The sequence below is a fragment of the Macaca mulatta genome, chromosome 12, assembly GCF_049350105.2.
Source record: "Macaca mulatta isolate MMU2019108-1 chromosome 12, T2T-MMU8v2.0, whole genome shotgun sequence".
In the NCBI taxonomy this organism is placed as follows: Eukaryota; Metazoa; Chordata; class Mammalia; order Primates; family Cercopithecidae; genus Macaca; species Macaca mulatta.
In genome coordinates, this window is record NC_133417.1 from 130,205,137 (window position 1) to 130,229,200 (window position 24,064).

Sequence of the window (24,064 nt, forward strand, 5' to 3'; positions counted from 1 at the left end):
CTCCAAGTTCATTAGAAAAGAAATCCAAGACCAATAAATCATCAGAATTTATTCAGTACTGTACTCAAGACATCACTGAACTTCGTGAGAAAAATAAAACATCTTTCCTAGTTTTAAGAAGCTTGTGGCCGGGCGCGGTGGCTCACGCCTGTAATCCCAGCACTTTGGGAGGCCGAGGCAGGTGGATCACGAGGTCGGGAGATCGAGACCATCCTGGCTAACACGGTGAAACCCTGTCTCTACTAAAAATACAAAAAATTAGCCGGGCGAGGTGGTGGGCGCCTGTAGTCCCAGCTACTCGGGAGGCTGAGGCAGGAGAATGGCGTGAACCCGGGAGGCGGAGCTTGCAGCGAGCTGAGATCGCGCCACTGCACTCCAGCCTGGGCGACAAAGCGAGACTCCGTCTCAAAAAAACAAAAAAAAACAAAAAAAAAACAAAGAAGCTTGTATCCTACAGAGGAGTTCACTAGAGTTTGAAGGAGTCTGGGTAAGCTTTATAGAAAAGATATCTCTAAGGTAGGCTTTGAATAACAGGTGGGAATCAAAGAGACGAATGCAGAGGAAAGCATCCTACTGGAAAGGAAATGTAGCAGAGGGGACACATCAAGGTAGAATGTTTCAAATTATAGAATCATCTGTGATTCAAATCCTGGATCCATCACTTCCTAACTGTGTGTCCTTTGGCCAATCACTCACCCTTTCCAGCCCTCAGTTTTCTCATCTGTAAAATAGGGATAGCACAGTCACTATCTTATAGGTTTCTGGTGAGGATAAATAAAATGACATCTTAAAAATATCAGTGCATTGCCTTGCCTGCTACATAGTATGCATAACTATTAAGTTACAACAAAGGCAAAAAGGCAGGCCAAAGCAGAATATTTAAGAAAGAATTAGAAATTTGCCTGTCTACACTCCAGGGTTAAATAGGAGAGGAGAGAGAGAATCAATTGAAGGTAGAAGTCAGGAGCTAGTTCATGGAAGGCTTTGAATGCCAAGATAAGGAAAATTTTCCACTGTATCCTGAAATCATGAGGAACTGCTAAAGGATTTTTGAATCATAATTACAATAGTGCTTTAGAAAGATTCATTCAGTAGCTACATGCAGGCTGGATTGTAGAGAATTTGATCCAGAGATGGTGTGCATTAATCTAGATATTAACATAGGGTGGTAGAAGACAGAGAAGTAGGCAACAGAAACATAACCATAAATTTCAGGGAGATTACAAAGATCTAGCAGTAAAATAAAAAATGAGAGCTGAAATTTATTGAGCAAGTACTATGTGCTGGATGCTGGTCTAAATTTTTTGTGGAACCTTATTTGAACCATCCAACAACCCTGTGAGGTAAGTATTGTTATCATTGTTAGCACCATTCCAGTTTTACAGAGGAATATTTGGGATCTGGAGAAATTAAGCTATTGGCCCAAAGTCAGTAGCAGAGCTGGGATGTAAACCCAGGGGGTCCAGTTCCTGAGCCCACCGTCTTAGCCAGAAGGGAAGTTCAAAGATGCCAGGAGGTTTCTGACTGGCCATGAAGGAGATGGATTATATGAGTGAGGGAAAAAGGGTGGTAAGAAGGGAGGGTTCCCCCCCTTTATTTAATGTGCAATGCTGATTTAGACATGTTGAATATTGCATCCAGAAGATCGTCAAAAGGGAAAGTTCAGCTGTTATAAGTGTGCCTAGAACTTAGGAAAAAGTTAGGACTGGAGACGTGGAACAGAAAGTCATGAAAAGAACTAAATTTAAAAGTCTAAAAGTAAACTGAATTTTTGGAGAACAGAGTCACAGAATTAAGAACACACAGTCTTGAAGTTCCTTTACATATGGTAGATGGAGGGCAATTCAGGAAATACTGAGAAGGCAAAGAGATAAAAGGGGAAACTACAGAGGCATTACAGAGCCTCAATGTCCTGGACAGGTGAGGTTAAGGAAGGTGGTGCATGGCACCTGGACCGAGATGCATGTAGGGCCTGGCAATGTCTACAAAAGATTCAATGTGAGAGAGAGACAGGTTGAAAACTAAGGAGCTTGCAGTTTTGGATCTAGACATACTTGTGCTTAGATCTTCAGCTGTCTTTTAGGTAACCTCCAGCAAGGTATTTGACTTATCTCTGCCTAACTCTTATATGTAAGAATAGAGCCATTAGTATATAGCTTGTAGGGTTGCTATGAAACAATATATGTTAGTCCCTGGAGTTGAGAACAAAATACATATATGTGTATGTATAATGGCTAAGATTCCTATATGTGTATATACGTAAACTATTGTATGTGTATATATACTATTATATGTGTATATGTAACTATTATGTGTATATTATACACATTATACTAAAACTATATATACACAAACTATACACAAAATATAATACATATATTATACACTATTATATCTGTATACATAAAGTATTATATGTGTATATACGTAAACTATTGTATATACATATATATGCATGCATATATATATATGTACATACAAAATGCACAATCTCACACATTCTTATATAGGATTCAAAGTCTGGTCCCGTGGCGTCCAGTTAGAAAGTAAGTTTGCCATTTTCAATAGGGAAGTCTAGATGTTTGGAAATTAAGTAAGATGGGACACTTAACCATGATTTAGAGACATGGGAATTTGAATGCAAAGATGTCAGAAACCTAAGAAAAAGTTCTGGCAATCTGTGTTAGTTTTCTATTGCCACTGTACCAAATTGCCACACATGTAGTGGCTTAAATCAACCTCCATTTATGATCTGTTTTCACGGGTCAGAAATCTGCATCCAGCGCAGCTCAGCTGATTCTCTGCTTGGAGAACCACAAGACTTAAACTTAAGTGTCAACAGGGTGGTGTCCCTTTCTGGAGGCTCTAGGGGAGAAGCTGTTGTCAGGCACATGCAAGGTTGTTGGCAAAATTTATTCCTTACAGTTACAGGACTGAGGTGGCCGTTTCTTTTCTGTCTGTCAGCCAGGGGTCATTCTTAGCTTTTAGAGGCCACCCACATCCCCTGACTCAAGAACTCTCTAAACCAGAAATAGCCGGTTGAATCCCTCACACTTTGAATCTAACTTCTCCTTTTGCCTCATCTTCTTCTGTATCTCTCTGCTGTAGCCAGGGAAAAAAAGCCTTGGCTTTCAGGGCCTCACGTGATTAGACCAGAACAATCCAGTATCATTTCTCTGCTTTAAGGCCACCTGATGATCAACCTTAATTTACAACTGCAAAGTCCCTTCACAGCTGTACGAAGATTCATGTTTGAATGATCAGGGAGTCTGGAGGGGACATCTTTAAAATACCATCTACTACAGTCTTATTCTTCAATTTTGTATGCGTGTGTTTTCATTTTAACATCAAAGATGTACTGAGAAGAAGGTGTAGACAAGAAAGACACTTGGCCTTTGGTTGTGGTTTCCACTGACCACGGAGGTCCAGGTTACAATGGGTCTAAGAAATGAGTGGGAGGAAATGGAAAATTGGCTTCTAGATCATTTACTGGAAAATACTGGCAGTGAAATCAAGATGAGAAGTCAAAACAAAGGAGAGAAGTCGAATGGAACAGGAGAGCTCAACGAAGTTGGAAGAAAAAAGAAAAATAATGGTGGAGGAAAGGCAGAAAGCAAAGTCAATATACTATGTGAAAGTCCTTTTTAAATGCGCAATTATGCTATGTTTTAACATGCTCAATTCTAATCATTTTCAATTAGATAGGCTATCCAATCTGGAAATGGCATCATCACTGAATCTAAGCAACCAGGGGGCAGAAATCTGGCTTTCATTGACAATGCATTTGAATCCATTCCATTAAAATGACCCCAAAAGTACCATTAGAAATTCAGAGTAACTAGAAACATAGTGGTTAAGATGTAGACACATGTACATGATGATAGGATTCGCAAGTCCTAAACTGAGCAATTGGTAAGGCATCTCCTATTCATCTCTGCCCATTTTAGTTGTTACTTCCTTATTACATCTTATCTTTATTCCAAGTGTTTTAACCTGTTGAGCTTTTTGGCATTTGCTGTTGATTACTTCTTCATGATTGCAGAATGCTTGGATAATTCATTTTATTTTTTTCTCTTCCATTTCTGATAGATTTCCCCATTTGCCTGCAGGTTAGTTTGCTGCCCAGCCTTTCTGTCATAGAAAAAACAAGGCTGGTCCATGGTGTATCTGCAGGTTCAGCTCAGCCGCTGTACACCCTGCTTAAAGGAAGTAAAGCAGTAAGTAGCGACTTCCTCCTTCACTGTGGTCTCTCCTGAGCCTGCAGAAGAGCTCTTAAAGTTAGTAGTACTCAGGCTCACTGCTTCCTGCTAGAAAGGTCAACCCAATTGAGCAGCTCCAGGTTACCAATGAGAGTAGACTTCTCTGGGGGAGTTTAAATGAAAACTCATTTTTAAAACCTCATATTTCTAAATGTAGAGTTTTCAAAGTGGACAATGTCTGTGAAATATAGGTTGGGGCAAAGGTAACTGTGATTTTTGCGATTATTTTTAAAATGGTGGTTTTTTAAAACGGCGCTATTAAAAATTATGGCGAAAACCACAATTACCTTTGTGCCAATCTAATAGTTCAAAGTATTTAGAAATTTCATGGAAAATAAAGGGTGCTGTGCACATGAGTGAGAATGTAGATGAGCCAACAATAAAAGAGACTGCAGTTTGTGAGTGTGTGGTGCATGCGTGAGTCTCTGTGTGTGCACAGTGTGTGTGTGTGATGCATGCTTAGTGTGTATGGGGGGTAGATGATATGCGTTTGCTGTGTATGTCTGTACACGTATATAGGCATAAAATTACTTGATTGTATTAAAATAACATAATACTCCATTCATAGCCTTTCAGACAGGTATAGAGTTGTAATATTTGTTCACAGTACTGAATTTCAATAGGTTAGAAAATTCTCTAAATGAGAATTTGATGGGAGAGGGGTTTGGGTAGGTAAGAAATTCATTTCTTCCAGAGTTTACTGAGCCCATCTTAGAATCTAATAGCAAGCAGTGAAGGAGTTATACTTTTTCAATAGTGGACTTTATCACTGGTCAGTGATATCCACTTCCAGAAAAAAGTTACAGTCCAGAGATATGCATATATCTTACCAATAAGTATCTTAGTGTGATGTTTAGAAAATAGAAAACATTGATTTTAGGGTTTATTCTTTTCTGAATTTCCTGTTGGGCATTTAGTTAATTACCCTTTTTGAAGTTTTTGATATGTTTTGCTAAAGGCATCCAACTGTATTCAAGAAGTCATGTGTATTTTAATATTTCCAGCTTCAGCCAGCTCTGCTGTTGAAAATGGGAAATCTCTAAGGAACAAACATTGATTCTTGTGGAGACAAAACTCTAACTCACATGCCCTTGCCTCCATCCTCAGAAGCCAGAGCCTAACAATAATGACAAGGACAACAACAAAAATACCACAGCTAGCTCATAGCATTTCTAAACATGTTTCACACAAATATATATGGCCGGACTGCTACTGCTCTTTACAAAGGCATGCAGCTGATTCTCACCTAGAATACAGTGTTCTTTTCCTATTAAAAAGTAGTCCACTCCAAAGCAGTATATTTTTCATTATACTATTGTTCCTCTACCTTTTTAAGAAAATGAAAAGCATTCCAAGCTGAAGCAGATTTCTTCCACACATGATCAGGTGAAGACACACAAATATAGCCTCCAAGAAGATGAGGCTGAGGAGATCTGAATCAATGCAGTTATCTTTTATCTTACAGGGACTGTTTTCCAATTGCATTTTCCCTAGACACAGAGGTATCCTGTCTGCTTGCTGGCTTGGAACCTGCTCCAGCTTCCCACTGCTGGCAAAGTTAACTACATACCAATGTTATTTCCTTTAAAATAAAGCAAGCACCTAAAATTGCCCTCCTGTAGCCATTCCAACTGCTCATTACCTTGCTTTCAATATGAATGTCACTCACTGTTTAATAACTACCCTGAAAAGCACATTGTATGTAAGTTTTGTGGGGAGACTAAGGTCTTTGAAATCTGTAGAGCTCTAATGGAAAAATTGGTCAATTTATGGAATATCAGCATTACATATGCTTTATTCTTGTGGCTGTCTTTTTACTGCAGAAGGATTTGTCTTTATAAATGGAAGGCAATAAAGCATTCTTACCTAAGCAATTTTGAGAAGGAAACTAATTGTCATGTAAATGCCAATTACTGAGTGTGAAGGCAACCAGATATTTAGACCAACAATCTATTGCTAGTGGATCAGATTGTTAGCCTGGGTACAATCTCTGCAACCAGTCCACTCCACAAACCACTTCTTTAATGGCACTGTAATGCATTTGTGTCTTTTAAGGCCTCCACCAGGAGATGAAGCTAATACAATACCTTGATTTAAGTGTTTAATGCCTTGCATTGTGGAAATTGGAGAATAATGGTAGGGTCTTGGGTTTGCAATCAAGAGCTTTCTTTGTGTTTTGCAGATAATTAATTGTTGGATTTCCTTTACTCAGCTGTGCACACTGCAGCAAATTCTTAATATTTTGATGTCCAGTAGTTAAGGTCCCCAATTACAGGACCTCTGGGTATCTGTTCTGCACCTCACTAGATAAAAAAGAAGAACTCAAATAGCAGAGAAACAAGAATTGGATACCTCTAATAAGGGCACCCATACCTATTTAATCTAGTTTATGAGAAGGACTCTCTGTCAAACATTGCTCATGTCTGTCCAGTGCCAGGAATCAATGATAAAGAGATAATTAGAACAGACAGACTATACATCGTCCACGTGGGGAGATGATGGTACACATAAAACACAAAGGGCACAAACAAAGTGACAAATGAAGAATATGGGTTGCAGCATCTGAAAACAAAGGAGAATGTTGTGTTGGCCAAGGTGAAGCAAGAGTGCTTCATACAAGCACTGAGACTTGATTTGGGACTTGGACAATAGTAGGACTTTGAAAGTTACTACTATACAACCCCAAGAGAAAAGACTCTCCAGTGTTTGTAAGAATCACATGGATAAGTTGTTAAAAATGTGGATTCCTTGACCCTATGCAGGAGCTCAGTAGCTCTCATGGCAGGGGGGGTGGGTTAGTAATCTGGCTTTATAAAGACCATCCATTGGCGGGCACGGTAGCTCATACTTGTAATCCCAGAACTTTGGGAGGCCGAGGTGGGTGGATCATTTGAGGTCAGGAGTTCAAGACCATCTTGGCCAACATGGTGACACCCTGTCTCTACTAAAAATACAAAAATGAGCTGGGTGTGCTGGCACGCACCTGTAATCCCAGCTACTCGGGAGCCTGAGGCAGGAGAATCACTTGAAGGTGAGGTTGCAGTGAGCCGAGATTGCACCACAGCACTCCAGCCTGGACAACACAGCAAGACACTTCTCAAAAAAAAAAAAAATAGAACATCTAAGTGATGCCTGTTAAAGACGCTACGTGGACCATACTTTGAGAAACAATGCCTCAGAAACTGGTTCACCTAATAGTTTTCTTAGGCAGAAAATCATATACTAGTGTCCTCTGTGGTACTACCTCCCAACACAAACTATTTTATAGTGCACTGAGGTCTCATTTATAAAATCAAATATTGTCTTTTCCTAATGTATCCTCAGTTGGTGGAATTAACTAACCAGCTGGATCACGCTGCATGTTTGGGAAAAAGAGGAGAAAACCCTGCAATAAAGCCAGCCCTTCACTGGCCACTGCTCTGCTTGGACTTTGTAAACCTGGTCATGCTGGTCACGTCCCTCAGGTATTGTCTAAATCAGGGTTTCTCAGACTCAGCACTATTGACATCTTGGACCTGATCACTTGTTGTTTGTGTGGGAGGGTGTCCCTTGTATTGCAGGATGTTTACTAGCATCCCTGGCTGGCCTCTAACCAGGGATGCCAGTAGCAAACTCCTGGCCCTCTGCTGTGCCCATCTGTGACAGCCAACAAGGTCTTCAGATGTTGCCAAAACTTCTTGGGGGAGGGGAGGGGAGGGAAAAATCTCTCCCCAACCCTAGGTCTAAATCTAGTATTTAGTTTTTTCTTTTTTTTTTTTTTGGAGATAGGGTCTCACTCTGTCACCCAGGCTGGAGTACAGTGGTGTGATCATAGCTCACTGCAGCCTTGAACTCAGGCTCAAATGATTCTCTTACCTCAGCCTCCTGAGTAGCTGGGATTACAAGTGTATGTCATCACACCTTTTTTCATTTTAATTTTTTTCGAGGTGGGGTCTTGCTATGTTGCCCAAGCTAATCTAGAACTCCTGGTTTCAACAGACTCTCTCACCTCAGCCTCCTGAGTAGCTGAGATTACAGGTGTGAGCCACCAAATCCAGTATTTCCTTGATGATGGCTTTCAGCGTCAGGGATCTCCTGGCAGACGGTGGAGATTTCTCTTCGGACCAGAGTTAGTATCTCTTGAAAGCCCAGCTGACTTGCTTGGAAGAACCTCAGACCTACTGTCCTTCAAATCAGTGCCCTCTTTCACTTCTCCACATGTCTCAGAACCCACTATTCAAATTAGTGCATAAGCCTAGGTTTCTGTTTCTGTTCTGGGACGTCTCTGTTAAAATGCGGCTTCACTTGCCTGGAAAAGCTACAAACCCATTACAATCTTCAATAACTTAGAATGATATCTCAGAAGAGGCAAGCTGGTCACGTAGGCAAAGGCCCAAGGAATTGGGGATGAGGATACACACTTCAAGCATGAAAGCATGTCGTTGGGAGTGTGGTGTTGGCCACTGTGGGTAAGACCACTGCGCTGGCCTTCCCTCTTACTTGCTGGGTACCTCTGGGTGACTTCCTAACCTCTCTGAAAATGAGTCTCCTTATCTGCAAAATAAAGATAAGCACAGTATCTACTTTATTAGATGTTGTGAGGCTTATTAAGAGAATATTTGCGAAGTGCTTAGTGCCGTGTGTGGAATATAATAAAATGCTCAGTGGATATCAGTTGTAAGTCTGATTATAAAGTAATTGTGTTGAGGTCATCTTGAGCTGGGCTGCTACAGTGTATGGTTTATGAGCGCAGGATGATCCTAGCTGCTCATGCATTGAGCATTAGGAGGAGGACCTTCAGGCACAAAAAGGGCACCAGCTTCGGGCACAAAAAGGGCACCTCGAAAGTGGCAGTGAAAGGAATAGGATGCTTCAGAAAGGAAGGGAGTAGCCAGAAGACCATTTGGTTTGGATAAGGATAATTAGGTTAAATAGCCTCTCTTCCCCTGCACACTCACTCCTTCCACAACTGACCTCTTTGTGTTCATTGTGTCTTGCAACACTGGCTGTTTCATTTTTAAATCCCCTCTGTGCACAACTACAAAAGGTTCCAATTATCCTATTTCTGTCATCTCCCTTCATCCCACAAAAAAGACTCAAATGCCAAGGAAGTTAAGAAAGCCAAGTTTTAACCAATATCATATGCTTTAAAAAAAAAAAAAAAACTTTTCATGGTTACTTTTCTGCCTAAGTGGGACTGTAAATTCCCAGAGCAATAAACAGTATCCTCTTTATGTTTCAACGGTGCAGGGTCTCCTACTGGCATGTGGCAAATACCAACATGATAATTACCAATTTGATGTTGTGAACAATAGAAAGAGTATCGCACTTTGTTTTCCCCCCGTCTTCCTCTTTTTCCTTTGAATACATTTCCAAGGCCACTGAAAGGTATTAAAGTACACTGACAAAGAGACATTTAATCTGACTTTGTTCTCTTTTGCAAGGGTATCATAGATTGGGAAGGAGATCCTCTACCTAGACTACATCAAAAGATCTTCGGCAGCATTTAAAATTGGCATCCTTCTTGCTTTGGTTGGCATTAGGGAACATATTTTCAAGAACCAGTTCTGAATTTGTGTTGACTTCTTTCTCACTGCCCATAACTACAGAGTGGAGACTGCCATGATAAGCCATTTCTTTTCTTCTTTTAGGCAGAGTGCATCTCACTGCATTCACAGTGAGGAGAGCATTGGATGGCACCAGGAAACCTGTATTCAACATCTATCGCTGATGGGTTGAGTGACCTCAGGCAAAACAGTAACCTTTCTGGACTTCTTGTCCTGAAGCTTTTCTTTTTAAACTCTAAACTTCTATGTTTGAGTGTTTTTAAATAAAACAACTTGTATCAACCATTCCAGGTAAACATATAACTGGACCCCCAAAAATAAGCCTTTATTACTTTCTTTTTTTAACCTTAAAGGCAAGAAAAATGATTTTCAATCAGAGCTCCTCTTTCTCCACATTTAGTTCAGATGATGCACCCAAAAAGGTGCTACTGTCTCTCATTCCCTGCTTTCAGCTGGATTCCACTTCAGAAGGAAACAGCTGTGCCTTCTCACTGGATGACATTGCCCTTGACATGATTTGTAAATAAAGCACTGGAAATAATTCTGAGGCTGTTTTCACACCCACTTAATTTATTGATAGTATCTTGCTGAAATCTGAATATTCAGTTATATATTTTTAACATCTCATCACTTTTGCCTTAAATGCAGCTGCAAAACAGAAGCCGACACTGGGAAACCCTTCCTTTCCAGCAGGCCTGAGGTTCAGTTTTGTCCCCCTCTGCTCGTTGGGTTGACTTCAGTGGTCACTGCTAAGACTGAGTCTTTGTATAAAAGCCTGAGCTTTTCATCCGTTGGAGAAAAAGGCAGAGTCAATAAGGGTGTGACATATACAAGTCCTCTTTGTTGTGGAAATTATACCTTGATTTTCCTATGGGCAATGCCTCAGAGGAGGCACCTTCCAGAGCACGTCAAACAAGGTGACCTGACCTCACCTCCACCAATCAGATTGCTCCTTCTCTGAAATTGAACCTTGAGAGGAATGATATATAAAGGCAGAAAACAGCCATGATTTATACCAAAGACAGTGTCTTCAATGCTGCACATTTATTATTATTATTATAATTATTATTGCTATTCCTATTGTTCCTGGGCTCCTGCTCCCTCCTGTGCTTTGAGGCCTCTTGCTGAGCTCCTCCTCCAGTCTGAGGGGCTTCCCCAACCTGCACTCTTTATTTTCCTTGATCTAGCTAAGGTCATGTTCTTTTTACAACCATATAACTATTTGCAGCCATGTATTTATTTACACTGTAAATGGGTACAGATATTGTGCTAAGTATTTAGGAGAAGCAGAAGAATAAAATAACCTCTTTGCTTTTACAGAGCTTAGAGGAGGTGGTTTGGCAGGTGCTGTGATGACAGATTTGCATCAGAAAGTACTCAAAGTCAAACAAATGCAAATTTCATTATCATTTCTTCCATATGTCCTTGCAAGGGCCAAAAAGCAAACCAACTAGATGCTCATTCCCTTTCCTTCTAAATACTCTTCCATGCAACTTTATCATGATGTTACTAACATCATCATCCACCTACGTGATAACATTGGAAACTTGGTACTCATTTTCAACTTCCCTTATCCCTTATGTGCACAACGAACCCATCACCAAATTCTAATGATTGTATATTTTCTGGTAATCCTCCTCATTGCAGCAACTTTCCTTGTGAAAACTAGGTCTGATCAGGTTATTCCCAACTTGGAGGCCTTGAATAGCATCCCCTCTTGTCAATATCAGTGTTTCCCCAACTGTGTTCTAGAGCTTCACAACACGTTGGCCAGGATTACAGAGAAGAGATTTACAGTGGCAACTAAACTTGAGAAATATTGCATTGAACAGAGCTAAACTGACCTTCTCACTGCAGAATTCCTCAGAGTTCTAATTCCCACTGTGCAACACAATTCTCTCTCCAGTCTGTAGTATGTAATATTTCCCATGCTTAGTTTTGCATAGCAGCATTTTCTTTTCTTTTCTTTTCTTTTCTTTTTTTTTTTTTTTTTTTGTCAAGACGGAGTCTCGCTCTGTTGCCAGGCTGGAGTGCAGTGGCGCAATCTTGGCTCACTGCAACCTCTGCCTCCTGGGTTCAAGCGATTCTCCTGCCTCAGCCTCCTGAGCAGCTGGGACTACAGACACCCACCATCACGCCCAGATAATTTTTGTATTTTTAGTAGAGACAGGGTTTCATCATGTTGGCCAGGATTGTCTCGATCGCTTGACCTTGTAATCTGCCTGCCTCGGCCTCCCAAAGTGCTGAGATTACAGGTGTGAGGCACTACGCCTGGCCACATAGTAGCATTTTCTTACAGCACACTTCTTATTCTGTGTCACACAGTTTGGGAAATGGTCTATGCAACTGGGACACAGTGAGACAACTAGTGAGATAGAATTTCAAATTGTTTAGCATAAGATGTCAGTGACATCTTCTCCAGGGGGAACAGGAATTGCAGGAGCTGATTGAGGAGCCATGAAAATCTGAACTAGGGCAGATGCCAGGTTGCTTTGGTGCTAAAACAAAGAATTGACAGCATAGTGGCTGGCTGACAGGCTTCAGGGCGAGACCTCTGCACCTGTTCCAATTTTGGTCTGTTCCTTCCCTGAAATGAACCCCAGCCAAATCACTCATTTCTACCAGGAATCATTTTCCATAGCAGTCAGACCAAGATACTTGTGCCCATCAGTTAGGGGAATGCATAAATTAAATAAATACTTCAAGTTATTTTCTGAGATTGGACAAAAATTGACACCTAATTAGGTATGTAGCATTGGGTTCACTGGGTTTCTGTGACATCTCAGCATAATAGAGTGAGGCATGGACAAATTTTCATGGATGTATAGTAAGCACTAAATAAGCACTGTGGTCAGCATGGAAAATAATTTATGACCCAGTTAAGGGGAATATATGGAACATGAGAATCCACTCTCTTCCTTCAATAACCGGTGATATCCCTGGTCTGCTTTGTAAACAGATTTCTAAAAGGAGTTTTTGCTTTTGATGCATTAGTGCTCACATCTCCTACTTGCATTATGTTGCTGAAAATTAAATTAACTATCAGATATTTATTACCACATTCCCCTTTTGCTGTTTTACTGTCAAGAAAAGATAGTCTGACTTGTTACTATTCAATTATACCTGTGGAAATCTGTCTGAATTAGGAGCCAAAATGCATGTTTCTCAAAGTCAAAAATATAACCTTTAATCCTATATTTATATTAACAGCAAAATCATTTTCCACTCATATCAGCCAAGTACATTATAATGGATTGCAGACATTATAGTTCTCACTGGTACCCTGAAGTTGGAATACTGAATGAAAGTGAAACCCTAATGAAAATTTAAAAGAGAATAACAATTAGGCAGCCTAGGATTCAAGTTAGTCCCACAGTTGTGTTTTTTCTGCCAAAAAAAATGTTTTAAGGTATATGAATTTGTTGCCAGCATTTAACAATTGGGAGATTTTTTATATAGAAAAAATTGGGAGATTTTTCTATATGAGTTACTAGTTTATTTTGAAAAATTCGAGATCTGACCATACTGATCCCACCTTTTGACCTGGAAACTGTTGTCCAAGCTGACTGGTGGCTAAACCCTCTGGATAGGCCATGTCTGCCCTAGTTTGCTATGCGACCCACCAATCTGATTTGACTCCTTGTCTAGCCTGCTTCACTTACTCCCTTCGTGGCCTGGTGGCATGGAGTTTGGAACCCCTAACTTAAGGGTTTCACATGTAAGACCATGTCTTTTGGGAAGAATATTGTGACTGAGACTCTGATCTAAGTCTTGCCTGATCCCTCTACATTAGACAGCAATCCTAAGGATTTCTACTGCTGTTATATTCGCAGTTAATACAGGTCTGCAATGGATCAATAGTTTACTTGTGAAGATTTCTCAAATGTGAATAATGTGCCAATATTTTGAAGGTGGTAATAAAATTGTGTATCTGTTCTGTTTAGCCAGAATGCCCTCTCCTTAAATGTATGGGACAAGAGAATATTTCTTGTATTGATTAAGCCATAGTAATCAGTACATTGTACCAAAATTTCTTCTTTAATTTAAAATAATAAAAATCATTTTGAGGCACAGTCAGTTCACGTGAGAAATCAGTGTGGCAATTAATGGCATGGCTCAAAGCCTCTTCATATATATGATGAGAACGTGATACTAAGCAAAACTTCCAAGAAGTGACAGAGATTTATTTTTAAAGGAGAAGTAAACATTTTCAAGTAGTAATTTTATATTAAGAATGAAAGAAATATAATTAGGACTTTAGCATGAAAGTTAAAGTTACTCAAATTTAAAATTTTCAATTACTTGTCTTTCACAATTTAAGAAAAGGTGGACGCAATGTCAGATTCTCATTGATGTTCTTCACCTATTCCTTCATTATCTACATTTTACATTCCTTTTTCTTCTTGCAAAGGGAAGAATTTGATGTACAGTCCAACTGACTATTGTTAGAAGAAAGCTAAACTACAATCACATGTTTTCACAATTTGGTCTAATTTTTTTTTTCAAAAGAGTCATTTCTTACATATTATATTTTCAAAATACCTATTTAAAACTTTATGTTTGAAAGGAGAACTAAAATACAGGATGCGGAGGGTGTTAGCACAGGTGAGACGTCTTATGTGAGTTTTCCTTGGTGAAATTTAGATGACTGTATTTAAGTGGATGTAATAAAAATATGTCATAGAATTTAAAGTGAATTCGAATATGTCATAGAATTTAAAGTGAATTAGAACAACTATAAATAATAAACTGCTGTAATAATAAAGGATACTTGATGATTGGTTAAAATTTAATGTGTTGTTCATTTTCTAAATGCAAATGGTTCTTTAATACAGCTTGATCTTAAAATAACAAACCTCTTTGAAAGAGATACCACCTGACTCATCAGTAAGTCCTTATTGAGGGCTTAACGAGGCACAGGAACCATGGGTCTAGGAATAAAATCGTGATTTTTCTATAGCTTTAAGTCTTGGCCTTTAAGTATGTGTTCTTTCTTTCTTCTTCTTGTCTTCTTCTTTTTTTTTTTTTTTTTTTTTTTTTAAAATAGAGACACGGTCTTGCCCCGTCACCCAGTCTGGAGTTCAGTGGCGTCATTACAGCTCACTGCAGCCTCAAACTCCTGGGCTCAACCCATCTGCTTACCTTGGCCTTCCAAAATACGGAGACTACAGGTATAAGGCACCATGCCTGGCCTGGCCTTTGAATATTTCTAAGAAAAGGTGATGACTGGTGTTGAATATTATCAAATTAATGTTAAATTTCACCTTTTGGTAACATGCCCTCAAAAATGCAGATCTCCTTTCCTTTCTTTTTCTTTCTCTTCTCCCTTTGGCCACTGAACCAAAAGGGGAGAACAGCCCGGTTATAAGAACCCATACTTCAAGGATACAAGACATTCTTTTGAGAGAATGATTCACAACGGCTCTGGGTAGAGACATAGGACAATGTGTTGCCCACTAAACTACCAAGTTATTTCTAGTGTGGATGTCCACAGCAAACATGCTTCTCTTTGATGGTTTATGTCAATACCACTATATCAAATAAAAAAGAAATTCTTTTGGTAGAAGTCAAGAGCTCTCATTAATCAACTTTTCCATTGTTTGCAAAAATATCACCAATGAATAGCGTTGATTTTAGAAAATAATTACATTGTGTATCTCATGAGGCATATTTTCCCAAAAACATAATCATTCAGCCTTTTTGGTGTATTGAATAAATAGCTTATTCAATCGGAAATGCTTTAACTTCCTAGTGTGTGCAAAGTTCAGGGAGGTTTGGTGATAATCCTAAAAGTGCCCAGATTTCATGTTGTGTCAGAGAGGGAGCAGAGCCTGGCATGTAGGAAAAGTACATGTTTTCTGATTGAATGCCTAACAGTAGGCATTCTTGGGCACCCTTTGAAGGTCAATGTTCCTATACAAGATGGTTTTTTTCTGCCTTTATCTCTGAGCATGATTCTGTATATAGTCTATGATCCAGTCCTTCTTGGATGGATTCTTGTCTTCTTTATCCCTCTATTGAAACCTCATGGTACTTTCTTTGTGCTTTTCTTGTGGAAATTATCTTATTTCCCTTTAGATTGTATTCACTTAATACAGGCCAAATGCCTTATTGCTGTGATATCTTCTTAAATACACAGATAGTAGCTTAATTACCTTTCTATAATTTAGAGAGTTTAGTGTCAGAACTTGAATACAGCAGGTGCTCTATAAAAGAAATTAACTGGCTTCCCTAAAACTTGCATATAGCATAAAATACTGGTTAAGCCTAAAATATTCTTTCTTGATAATTTATTTGAAAATTGTTAGAAAAAAAGGTAACTCAAATTTCACCCATTTATGTAGGAAGAGTCAGAAGGCATTATATAAAACTCTGTATTTTTCTTCTCACAGTATTCTTTTTAGGGAAATAAATTTCAATTCAACCATGTCCCTTATATACAAAAATGTACTTTTCAAAGAGCCACATTTAAGTGCTGGGAGAAATGCTACTTTGGGAAATTGGAATGTATTATTAATCACATTGCTGTGGCTTCCAGTGAATGTAATTGCTTACTATCTATAGCAGAATTGAACTAATTGATTAACATTCTCCTATAAACATGCAAGTGGGCACAACAGACTCTCTGACGCCTTCAGATATTTGGCAAACATTACAGAGTGTGCAGCCTATACACCATCCACTCTTAGCCCTACATTCCCTCCAATTTGATATGAAAGACTTTTCTGAAGGGCCTGCATATTCTTGATACTTAAAAATTACATCAGCAACTAGGAAAGCACAGTTGGATGGTGCCCCTCCCCCACTGTGGCCCTTGTTTGTCGCCTTATTCTCCCTATAGAGAGATAAACTTATTTGAAAATAATGGCTTCTTTGCATTAGCATGATACATCACAGGCTGTTTTGAATATACAAAATAACCATCATCAAATGCTTCACGGCCTGTTAAGATTTATGTAAGACTGACTTTCTTATTTTATTCATGTGTAAATTCCAGAATGTAATTTTCTCAGGTCAACAAAAGGGAGATGTTTGCTTTATTGCTATTTTCTAGAAATCTCAAGTCTTTATTTCCTCCTTCTGGAAGTCAATAAGACTACAATCGCCAATATGCAAATTATAAAACTTGATCACACAGCCTTTAAATTTGAGTTGTTATCACACAGCATCCCTGAGAAAGAGGAGAATAACTCTCATTTTAAGACGTAGAAAAATACTAAGTGTGAGAAAGAGTATAAAGGGCTACATATTAAGTTTCTTTGGACCTAGGCCTCAACACTTGCTGGCTTTATGGCCAATTACATTTTATTGAGGCTGTGAACAAATATGGATAAACCTTTCATACCAGCGAGCTCATGGGAATAAAGTTAAATAGCTCATCCAGAAGCAGGTACTCAGGTAAAAAAAAAAAAAAAAAAGAAAAGAGGCTCATATTTCATGGTATCAAGGATGAAGGAGGCAGGAATTACACACGTTTGCAAACCCCTTCAGTCTAAAATATTGTAGGTGCTAAAACAAGAGTGCATGAAACGACACTGTCCATTGTTCATGGAATATCAGGACCAAATGGATAAAGTTCGCCCTATCCTCTAGTTTTTGTTTTGTTTTGTTTTTTTGAGACGGAGTCTCGCTCTGTACCCCAGGCTGGAGCGCAGTGGTGCGATCTCACGATCTCGGCTCACTGCAAGCTCCGCCTCCCGGGTTCACGGCATTCTCCTGCCTCAGCCTCCCGAGTAGCTGGGACTACAGGCGCCCGCCACCACGCCCGGCTAATTTTTCTGTATTTTCAATAGAGACGGGGTTTCACCGTGTTAGCCAGGATGGTCTGTGGTATCTCTTGACCTGGTGATCTGCCCGCCTCGGCCTCCCAAAGTGCTGGGATTACCGGCGTCAGCCACCGCACCCGGCCGGCCTATCCTCTAGTCTTACCTGGTGTGAAAAAGTTTGCCCTCAGATGTCTTAATGATCTCCATAACAAGTAAAATTTCAGGTTTTTGTCCAATGGCTTGGTTTTGGGTAGGTCAACCCCAAAGTATTATTTTATAATCAGGTCTCCGAAGTTGCCACTTTACTTGGTGACTATGACAGAAGAATGTTATAATAGTGAGTACAATAGGCCTCCTCACCAAATCACACCAGGAAATTAAGCCCCAAACTGGCTGTGTTGTATGTACTACATCATGATCATGTTTAGTTTTCTAATTAGAAAGACCTTCTCTTAACAAGTCAGATGTTAAGTGTCATGGAAATCCATATTGTTAAAAAAACCCCACATATATGTAGTTGTTAGTAATGGTTATCTGTAGGGACCTGAGAGGAGTGTAGAAATACAGGGAAGAAGTTTAAAAAAAATGACCTCAAATGTTTTCACTTTTTATTTTATACTGGTATGCGGTATTTATATTTTTCGCATAGTATATACTTCTTTTACAATGTAAAAATATATAAAAAGAAAAAATGGAGAGGCTTTATTCTGTCTTGATTTTTTATACTTCTGCAACTGCAGTTTTCTAATACCTACTCATTATGTATTTTGGGAAAACATCTAAATGGAAATCACAAGCTGAATTTTGAACTGAGTCCTCTAAATCTAAACTTTTGAACATAGAGTAAGATAACCATTTGGAGAACAAAACAATGTTAAATTTAAGCCATGATTATGATTGTAAAAGGGAGCACTTGCTGGGAAATCAAGTATGTATGAAACAAACATGGCAAGGAGAGAGCTAAGAGAAAATGGTATGTTCAGTATTTTTGCTAACCGAAATAATTCCCATGTGGTATTTTAAAAAGAGCGCCAGAAAATGACCTCCAGGAACTAAGAATAGTTTAAACTTTTGATTCATAAAACCACAGGGAATATGAATCAAGGAAGACAGTCCCAGGCAGGGCAGGTGCGAGGGCTGAGGAAGCTCAATCCCGCACAACAGTTCTCATCTGCAACTTCCCCAGCCCCTCTCCCTAATTTCCCACTTCAATGCCTGGCCTTTGGCACACAGCTGCTTTTAATCCATTTGGTATTGAGTATTTGGGATTTGGAATTCTCTGTAAAATGGTGATAATTTGATATTTACTGTAGAAGGTGAGCGATCAAATGAGATAGCTGCCAAAATTGATGAATTCTACATCAATAGTTTCAAATCTTTACTGTTTTTACCTTCCCAAGGTTCTAAAATAACAGATTCAGTCCTAACTGACTAAGATAGTAGATTATTTTTTCCATACATACAGGGTCCATTTAAAACTCTGGTTACCAGGATAACGGATGTAATATCATAAACGAGCCTTTATCCAGCTACATGCTACATGGTATGTGTACATGCAAACATTTATAGTGCATCTATGGATATGAACAGGGCTGAATGTTTAAAGGCAACACAAAGTGTGAACGTCTCTTTAACTGACTGTAAAACAGACTGAGCCACAGACAGATACACGCTTAGAACCACCCCCTACACTTCAACCAAACAGAGGCAGACGATTGGGAAGGTGAACTCAATGTAGGGCTTGCCAAATCCAGGCAATAAGGAGGGCTGCAGAGAGGCACAGTATTGTCTGCGGAACCCCAGGGCAAAGCTGTTCCGCTGTGATGTTTTTCTACTTTTCGGCGGTCTCAGTTTGAAGTTAGGCTCCTGGCTTTTGCCAAGGAAGGTTAAAAATGTGCACGCGTGTGAGGCAGCAGCAGTCCTCTCAAATGGGGGTACCAGATTTCTTCCGTTACTTTTTAATTCACTCAGCAATGATATCACTCCACATTCCTAACGTTTCTCCTTTCCATCTCCACCTTTATGAAAGTCATTTAACGTCTTTGTGATCTTTAACGACCTTAACCACATCTGTAGCAAATATCTTCCAAGAACAGATCTGAAAAGCTTCTGTAGGTGAACTTGGGCGATTCCAAAGGTCCTTACTGTTTTGTGATGAACAATATAGGGTTCATAATTTTTTCATTATAGTTGTGCAAAAAGAAGATGTATTTGTGATGAGACTTTTTATTCCCCACTTCCTTGCAAATGAGTCCTCCAGGGCTGTTCACTGGTTCATTTGCCTGGAGGTCAAAACAAAAGCCTCTGATGCCCATTATGCCAGCCCCTGAAGATGTGATACTACCCCAGTTGCATTAATTACAGATTTGCCATGCTTCACTCAATTTTCAGAGCTAAAAGAAAGAAATAGATACGTGTAATCTTTAACTTGAAACCCATCAGCATTCTTTTCAACAGCATGGGCGAAAATGAGACAAAATATGATTTCACAAAAATGTGAAAGGACCAACATCTTTAAGGAAATAAAAACCAGGGTGGAGGAATGACACAGACTGAAGTGTCAGGTTGTTTTAGCGTGATAGAAAAGCAGGCTGGTTTTAAAGCAAACCTTTAAACAGTCCCCTTTAACAACCATAGGCCACTGTAGTTTCACGCTTCATTTCTTTCCCCGCTCGGGGAGCCTCTTCCTTGCCTGCATCTCTCCTTGTCCTTGATCCCTTTCTCTGCCTTTTGGCTCACTCATTTCCCCCGGTGGCTTTCATTTGGGGAATATCATTGGGTTCACTAGCTTTTCCACTGAGTCCGCTTTTGAGCAACTCTGTTCACCTGATAAGTGTTCTATTTAATGTTCTAGTTTCCTTATTAGTGGAGAACTGAAGAGTAGTCACTGAAGAGTATCAAACTGAAGAGAACTGAAGAGTATCAAAATGTCTCCCCAGAATTAATCCAATATAATAAACAGTATGTTTCTACTTGTAGAAGTAAGTACTTAAATTTCTATGATGCAGGTGGGCAGCAAGTATTTTCCTCATTTTACAGATTAAAAACAGGTGCAGTGCCTCAGTGATCCAGGCACTGTGGTCAGCGTTTTTACTCAGTTTTCATTTAGATCATCAACAGCTTCGTGAGGAATCCCAATCATGCTGCATATAAGGACACGGAGGCTCAGGGAACTCAGGGAATTATCCCAAAGTCCTACAGTTCTCAAATGGCACAACAAGCCTGATACCAATACCCAGATTTTGTCATTATGTGATTCTGTTTCTGTTCTAGCACGGCATTTCCGGATTCAGAGTTCTGCAAGATGACAGAGATAGACGTCTGTTCCCAAAATAGAATTCTATAAACCCTTCAATCTGAAGAGATTACAACAAAGCGATTTTCCCTTTTTTTCTCTTTGTTGTCTCTGCCGTGGGATCCATAAGCCCCCACAGTTGCATTCTGTTATCTCCAGAGCATCTGTTCTGCTCATTGCTTTACTCTACAGATTAACTTGAACTCATTATCTCTGTATTTAATCCTTAAAGGAAAGTCAAAAAACTAGTTTGGAGCAAGAATCCCTAGGACGGAATTGGCTTTCATCTCCCAGTGGATTTATTCCTCTAAGATAACCAGAAACTGGATAGAATTTGCTATGCTATTGACATTACTTTGTATTTTGTAGCTAGCATCTATGTAGTTTCACTTAAAATTGTGCACATACCTTGGAACTATAGCTCATTATTTCTGGATTAAGAGGAGGAAATACCATGTAGTTAAAAAGAATGTGGGTCTCATCATTTTGAGACCTGAACAAATACCCTTGTTCTGCCAGCAACTTTGTAGAAGCCACAGATAAGTCAATTGACCTGTTTGGCCCTGGATTTCATCTTCCAATGAGGCAGCTGGATTGTATAACATCAAATTTCTAGCATTTTATTATTCTATATAATCTGTATTAAAAAGTCTGACTTTTAAAGAGAAGTGCCATTTGAGCAGAATAATGCCACTGTATTATTGGATATTAAACAGAAAAATGCCACTGCAAGAGATCCCAGACCTGAGTCAACAGAGACAGGGAGGGCAGGAAGGGGGCATGGTCAGGTTGCAAGAGGAGAGGGGAGGTAGGTGGAGATTGCAGGTGAAGAGAGGAGAGGAGGTGGGTGGGATGGGAGGAATGGGCGAGGTTGCACTGTGTAGCAGGGCGTGCAGTGAAAGAAGTGGGTATGGCTGGACTTTCACGGGAAGGTGGCAGGTACACATTTGCCTAGGGCCACACCAGATGGGTGACTTTGGACAAATGCAGTAACAACTACACCTGCATAGTTCAATGCAGCTGCCACTAGCCATAAGTGGCTATGAAGTCCTTGAAGTGTGGTTAGTGTGACAAAGGAACTAAATCTTTAATTTTATTTAATTTTGATTTACTTTAAGACTCGAATATTTTATCCAGTAATTGGAAAACAATTAACTAGTTTTGGAGAAACTTTGGAATATGAGTTTACTCTTTCAACTATAAATTTTATGAAATCTGAATACTGAACAAATGTTTGTGATTAAACATTTAGCATCCAAATTGAAATGTGTTGTATGTATATAAATGTACACTACATTTTGAAGATTTGGTGTGAAAAAAGACTATCGAGTATTGTAATAATTTTTATATTGATTGCATGCCAACATAATAATAGTTTGGATACATAGGTTTAAAGAAAATATACTATTAAAATTAATTTAATATGCTTTTTTTCTTTTTCAAATATGTTCCCTAGAAAATTTAAAATTACATATGTGGCTTACATTATATTCCAATTGGTCAGAGCTACTCTGTGTGCTTTAATTTTGTCCTTAACTATACTGGAATAAAAATCACAATATCCTTCAGAGTGACTGTGGCAAAAGAAAAGAATACCGAGCAAAGTTTGTAGCAAAGTGACCATCAGAATTCGAAATGATCAACAAAAAGCTATTATTTTTGGACATTATTTCCATGTTTACTTCCTCCAACTATTTATAAAGCAGAATTTTAAGATAATCTGTGGGTTACTCAGTTAGTTCTCATAAAGTGTATGAAAGCAAAGAAGGTTCTTGATTACCCAGTGACCAATACTAAGGATGCAGATAATCTACCAAGTGAATCCATATTCTTTCCACCTAATGTATTCCTCCTTTCTACCTTTATGACCCATAAGATATGGCTTGCATTCATTCATTCATCAAACCCTTGATTGAGTACCTATTGGTAGAAGAATCAAGATTCTGTAATTTTGCATTCTTAAGTTTCTTAATGATTACAAATCTGTAATAAAAAAATCTACTCACATTAAAAACATTGAGATAACTTTAAAATTACACGAGATACAATCTATTCTCCATCTCTAAATTAGTAAGTTCAGTTGTACCTACTGAACTTAAAATGCATTCTCTCTCACCTGATTTTCGACTTTTCTTTACGATTGTGGTGGTTTTAAATTCTAAACATTCAAGATTTTGTTCCTTATAATTTTTAAATTTGGCTTAATTTGAGAACAACAAAATTGAAATTAAACGGTTAATTTCAGTTGTATTAAAGGATGCAACATTCCTTTAAAAAATGACGAAAGGAAAACAAGAAACTAAAAGTTAAATTTTGGAAAACTGGCAATTAGTGGATAACACAAAAGAGAACTCAAATAAACTTATATTCTTTGAATAATCTATTTGTGTGAATAATCTATTCAGTATTACAGTACTCCCATAAATAAGCTAACTTTGAGTTTCCATTTCCACACATTTTATGAAGCACAGATTAAGTTTCTGCTTAACAGTTCGATTCCTTTTTTCTATAACAATCCTTTAACGTAAATTAAGTTTGTAAACTTTTCTTTCTTTCGATAAGACAATATATGCAATAATAATAGCGAAAACTTAGTGAGTTCTTACCAAGTGCCAGGCACTCTTACAGGTCCTTTACGTGAATCCACTCAATGAATCCTTAAAACAACCCTGATAGATAGTATGGTAGGCAGAACAATGTCCCTTTAACAACGTGCATGTCCTAATCCCCAGAACCTGTGCCTATGTCATTTATATTGCAAAGTGTAATCCAGGCTGTAGATTGGAATCAGCTAACTTAGAGATGGGAGAGGAGCCTGGATCATCCAGGTGGGGCCAATGTAATCACAGGCGTCCTTAGGAGTGAACGAGGAAGGTGGGAGAGTCAGAGGTCAGAGTCGGAGAGTTGCTGGAAGACACTATGCTCCTGGCTTTGAAGATGAACGAGGACCACAAACCAAGGAATGTGGGCAGCTTCTAGAACTTGGAAAAGGCAAGGAAACAGATTATCCCCTAGCGCCCCCAGAAAGGAATGCAGCTCTGCCAATTTTAGCCCAGTGAGATCCGTTTCAGATTTCTGATGGCCAGAAATGTAATACATGTGTTTTAACTGTAAGATAATATGTGTGTTGTTTAAAACTAAGTTCGTGGTCATTTATTACAGCAGATATAGGAAACTAAGGCAGATAGGTACCCTTAC

General features: G+C 39.0%; 1 protein-coding gene across 5 annotated transcripts in view; it reads right to left on the reverse strand.

Moving 5' to 3' along the window:
- The window catches only part of DOCK10 (dedicator of cytokinesis 10), a 288,958-nt gene that overhangs the window by 197,509 nt on the left and 67,385 nt on the right, over positions 1-24,064 (reverse strand). The gene's annotated exons all lie outside the window — the stretch shown is intronic.